The sequence below is a fragment of the Apteryx rowi genome, unplaced genomic scaffold (assembly GCF_003343035.1).
Source record: "Apteryx rowi isolate R43461 unplaced genomic scaffold, aptRow1 scaffold_0, whole genome shotgun sequence".
NCBI classification, from domain to species: domain Eukaryota; kingdom Metazoa; phylum Chordata; class Aves; order Apterygiformes; family Apterygidae; genus Apteryx; species Apteryx rowi.
The window spans coordinates 2,658,975-2,665,046 of NW_020447195.1; positions in this window are offsets into that span (position 1 = coordinate 2,658,975).

Genomic DNA, 6,072 nt, shown 5'->3' on the forward strand with positions numbered 1-6,072 from the left:
TGGAAGTATCCATCCAGTACTTCACCATTTTGATACTCAGTGGCTCTCTTGACTCTGACTTCTCCTAAGTTTTTGGACTCCAGACTGTGCAGTTCCAATTTGTTTAAAAACAAACACCCACCCAAAGTCCATCCTTCCCCAAAATAATGAGCAACCATATCAGGGGTATAACGATCATGGGGGAGGCACAGGATGGGCTGCAAAGAGCTGCTCGCCAGAGTGCAACACTGCCACAGAGCTGGAACAGGCCGTCAGCCCTCCACGTGGCCCTGCTCTGCCTGGGCTGGGGAGCATGACAACCCATGGGCTGAGCTGTGTCACTGCTGTCAGCGACAGGAGGCTCTTCTGCAGAGTCCTGCAGGAGCAGACATGACTTTGTTAAAAGCCTGTGGGTATAATTCATCCTGTTCTATGATCGGCACCTGCTAATGTTGCGCTCACTGTGGCTGCAGCATGGTGGTGGCCTGGGGCACAGAGGAGGGACAAGGGGAAGGACCTGCAATGCCCAGCACAGTCCTCTTGGCTCTGCTAGGAGAGAGCCAGGCCTGGCTGGATCCCAGCTCCTGAACAGGACAATGACCCTCTAAACTTTTTTCTGTCCTAATAATTTGATGACAACACCCATTACAGAAAAGGGGGGCCACTGCAAAGCTGCGAATCCCAAGCTCCCAGCATTGGGACTTTGTTTCGAATGTCTGCACTGGAAGAGCAGCCACCAAGAGAGTAACCAATGAGTGTCTATGCTCTCTGCAAATATGCTTTGGACCACAGCTAGAAGAGGGCTGAACCAGGCCGACAGATTGCATGTCATACTGCCCCATGGCCCACACAGCACCCTGGCACACAGCCACTGCTGCAAGAGGAACATGGGCCAAGCCAGCACTTGCAACATTTCACCCCTAGACTTCCACGTTTTGGTTTCAACAAGTGATCACTTCTGGGCTTAGCCTGATGAAGATAAGGTTAGTGGGGGCCACAGAGCAGCTGAAAGTTTTCACTGCCATAGCACAGAGATCAGCAATTTCTGCTGAAGAAGCTGCAAAGATACCAAGCACTTCATGGTGCTGCTCCGAAGCACTGGGGCCATAAACAAGCAGTCACACTGGGATTTCAGAAACCCAACTCAATCCACTGCTCTTTTCACGCCACCTCAGTCATTTCCAAGGAACCGATTATGCGTCCTTCTTGGCATGCTGAATCAGCCTGGGACTTCCCTCAGCTTATCACAGACTTACCCTGGGGATTTGCAGAGTGCTACAGCACTAATGCCTTTGGATGAAACCGTGCTGATTTAGCCCAACTAATTAAGTGCAATACGCTGCCCATACTGAGTACTGCAAACACACAAACGAGCGAGCAGTTCCTGCTGCTCAGTGCAGCTGCCCACATGCTCTCCCTGCAACATGCGAGCCCCAGCTTCATTGCCCCCATGCTGAGCTGCCCACCTTGTCTGCTCTGCCCCATGACAACCCTGTCCAGCACCAACACCATGGGCCATTGCCCCCCAGTCATTTGGTTGTACATCAAGTGAGGGACTCGCCAAGAAGTAAAGAGGAAAGCTGGGCACAGCATTCGGAAAGATGCCTGCGAGGGTGCTAAGTGGGGGAGTGCGGGCTCTTCTCTCAGAAATCAGGCTCTCGGCAGCTCCTGACRAAGAGGAAACACCAGGGTGGAAGGATGTTAGAAAGTCCATCACGGTGCTGGGATGAGGCTCAAACCTGGTGGCTGCCTGAGAGAGACAGTGACTGCGACCTGCCACTACCTGGTGCCTCCTGCTGAAGGAGGCTCAGCAATGAGCTCCGCTGGGCCATTGAGCTGTATGCCCGGCCATTGCTCCTCAGGCTGYGTGGAGACCTGATCCTCCCTCACTGGCAGGAATCAGTGCCCAAGGAGGACTGAAAAAATAATCCAACCTCTAACTCCAGCCTTTCAATTTTTGTGGATTTGCTCTCAGCTGAGTTATTCCTGTTACACACTTGATGAMAATCCTTGCATCAGTCAATGTCAGCCCTGTATAATCTTCCTGCTCTTCTCCAGCATGCTTCAGTTTAACTACACCACTGAGATATTGATATGTCCAGATCTGCACAGAAACCACTGCTTCAATGCTGGGCAAAGCCCATCTCTGTCTGCCTTCCCAAGATACCTTCGCCTCCTTTGCTCTCACATCATGTTCAATGTAAAAGGCACTAGTACTATGGCTGGCCCTTACTTTTAAAGGCTAACAGGCTAAGATCTAGCCATTTCCCTGATCTAGTCACTGTTATAAAATTTGTACTCATTTGCCTGTCCCTTCAACTGACATAACCCTCCAAAGAAGTGCAGATGCTACAAAAATATCTTCCCCTTGCTTTTCCCTTTGTACTTGTCACCTCCATCCCTCATTCCCACAGGCTGCTTTTGTCCAGCTTAGTCCAAAAACTCTCAACCAGTTTGTTGCAAAGACAGGAGGCACAACACAGAGGGAAGGCCAAAACACAGGCTTGCTTATATAGAGCTCGTTTCCCCAAATAACTTCCTAAATTATTTTTGGCTGAAGAGTACCACTCCCAGGCTATGGCACAACCAACCAAGGGCGATGCTCAGCCATGCTGGCAGTCACTAACAGCACTTGCTGTGAATGTATTGCCTTGTGACTGAAARTCAGCAGCATCTTTTCCAACTTCTCTGGCACGCCCAAGCCAAGGAACAAAGCCTTYGGCAAGCAAAGGGTCACCTTTTCACCTGGGGAAATCCAAACCTGCATTAAGCCTTGGGAGACATAATGAATTAACAGGCCTCCATGGGGGGCATTTGCACAGAGCAGTGTTGTTTGCTGCACRCCGTGCTGCGTCATGCACGTCACAGACAAAAACAAACAGCTGGATTACACTTACCCCAACACAAACCCCCGTTTGAAACCAGAAACTGCRGGATCTGAGGTCCTGCCTGAGCCACCCAGGGTTTCAAAGGAAAGGTTGGCAATTTGTTGGCATTCCCTTATCTAATTCAGTGGAACTGCTCACTGGTTAAATAACAAACTAGCTGTCACATACACTAAATGTTAATGACAAACGTATTGATTTGGGGTTTTCTTTTCCTCTGCTACTGATGTAAGCTAGCTAATCAACTGCAGGTACCAAAGTGCATTCTGATGTTGAGTCTTGAAAACTGACAGAAGACTGAGATGTTTGGATTTCAAACTAGTGTTTTTTTAACATGCAGACAATTGGGCAAAGCCATAGTATAATCAACTATGTCATGAAAGTTAAAAAAATTATATACACAGACACACACATTTATGGAAGAGAGTTACAGAGGACAAGCATTACAGCCCTTCTCCTCAATTTCTTGTTTCCTGATGTGGTCAACCCAGCATCGATATCAGCATTAATCATGCTCACAGCTAGCGCAGTGGTAAGAGCGACAATTGTGTAGCAACTCCTGTGCAATACATGCCCTGGCAAGGCACTGCAGAAAGAACTAGAGAAATACGGGCATGGGTATGCGGGACACGCGAGCAGGACACTGGCAGATCTGCTGGCCACAGGGGCACTCGCAGGCTCCACCTTATCGGTTACACCCAGCGCCTTGTCACAAACATGGATATTTCCAAAAACCTCACTGGTCACACCTGAGATTATACAAAGCAGCAGCAAATTTCCTATGCTATTAGACTGTACTAAAGCCCCCTGTGCCACATTTAATCTCTAGTGAAAGCCATAGAGAAAGTTTAAAGAAAAGCTATCCAAAACTTAGAACAAAAACAGGATGCCAGTTTGTCCTACATCCGGGAGACTAAGCTTTAACAAAAGTCCCCATTCCTGTTTTGTTAACAGCTAAAAGAAAATAGAATCAAAGCAAAACTAAAAGGAGTTACCATAGCCGATACTAAGCCTACACATCCAAACAGTGGAACAAAGGGGTCATAAAATATCACTGTTTCTCCTATTTGATTTGCATTTATGTTTTGTTGAAGAGGTAACATGCTTACACTAAAAAGCCCCCACACTGGAATGAGCTGCTCCCGTTTCCAGTGGCTGCTCTCATCAGCCCAGAGAGGCACAAGCTAGCAGGAGCTCCTCCAGTGGTGAAGGGTTCCTGTATGCCCTGCCCACCATGCATGCGCCAAGTTGGACAGGCCACAGGCGAGATGGTCAGCAGCTTTGGTAGCACATCGGGATGTTGCTGACCCTCCGCTCCACAATTGCTTTTGACCACATTAAACCACAGCCAGTGCCAGGCGCTCTGAATTTTGGCTCAGGATCAGAGCCAGCCAGTTAATGCCACCTCCACAGCAGAGGGGACACCAGTCCTGAGGAGGACACCTTGGCAGAGCTGGAGCTCTTTCTCTCTCTGCAGCACATCTTCAGAGCTGTCTCAAATCAGTACATCACACTTACTTCTGTGAGATTTGGCTCAGGGCCTTAAAGAGAGACTTCAGCCAGAAACCAGGTTCATAACATCAGTGAGTTTCAGTCACCCAAGCGTCACTCAGTTTTATCCAATTCATGTTCAATCTGGTGTGCAGAGATTCAGCATACAAATATCCAAAAGGGAACAGAAGCTGCCAATGGTTTGATGACAGTCATCTTCAAATATACTACAAAAATCCCTTTAAAAGCGATGAAGGCAGCCACACTGTGAATAGGAACATTTCACAAAGATTGTATTTCATGCCTAAAATGGTTGGCCTGAATAAGAATCTGAGTTCGAGTAAACAGACATTTAGCCAGGGTGAGATTTTTTTATGAGGAAAATGCAGACTCGACCAGAACGACACTGACAGCTCCCCTAAATAAGCAATTAAAAGTTAAAGGGGGGGGGGGGGAAATCAAGCTTCTTCACTGCCGCTCTTCTGCATACATGATTTAGAAGGGCTTCTCTGATAAGAAATGGGTTAGATCATTTTGAATGGAAAAAGTGACACTGGAAACTCTGAGCTGCCGCTTCAAGCTTGTGCAGCTTCCTGCAAACACTCATTGGTGTTTCTGAGGAACTGTGCTCCGTGCTTGTAGAAGAGTCACTGCAGAGACACAAAAGTTATTGCTTCTGTTGTTTATTGATGTTTGTTTCATATGCGCACATCATATGGATAATAATCACAAAATCTGACAGCTAGCAAGTGAGGGGAAAAAAACACAACCTGGCACCATAGAGCACAAGATTTAACTACTTGAACTCAAACCACAAAGTGTACAAATCTGCCCTCGAGTTTTATCAGTCCCCTCAAAGCAGCAGTGATTTAAACAGTGAACCCTAGTTTGGCTCCGATTGTCACATAGCACAAGCACTGCAAGTTTCAGAAACCACTGCTGCAGCCTGTTGCTCCATGGGCCCACAAGACCCTCAGCTGCTGCCCCTGTGGGCTCCTGACAGCAGGGAGCGATCCAGGCATGGTGCTTGCTCTTCTTCAGCTCTCCGAATTCCCCCTTTGCATTTCAGTCCTGTCTCCTTTGCTTCATGGTGCCAGACTCTCACAACCCCTGTCTGCTCCCATACGGGTGTAGGGAACAGGACAATGCTGGTCCTGCTCCCACCGCTCAGAGTGCCTCATCCAGCAGAGGCCTGCCAACAGGAAAGGGTATGGACATCAGCTAATACCCAGCCAAGGGGTTCCCTGGGGGAAGCCTCCTGTCAGATATTCCTGCTATTTTTATCCTGAAAAGTATTAGAGGACTTGTTTGTAGGTTTTGCTCTGGCCAGAGGCCTATTAGAAGCTCACCTTCCTTCATGCTGCAAATATTAAATGTCTTGACATGTCAATATGATCATCATGGTTTTAGATGTAGGCTGCTTTAGCAATCAAAAAGTACAACTGATAACATCACTATCTTGTTAAATCCTATCCAAAGAAATAAATCTCTTCCTACTCCATACACGCACAGCCCTGACTGCCTTAGGCAGAAAACTGGGACAGACAGCTATGTTGTCTTCCTCTCCTCTTTCTTAGAGTAGATGGAGGAAGACACCATACACCATCAGCTAATTAGCATATCAAAACTCTTGTGGGGTAACTACTCAAGCAAGAATAAGAAGAGCAAGGAGGGTAATGAGAACTCTTTGCTGTGCGTTTCCCTGCATTCCCATCCT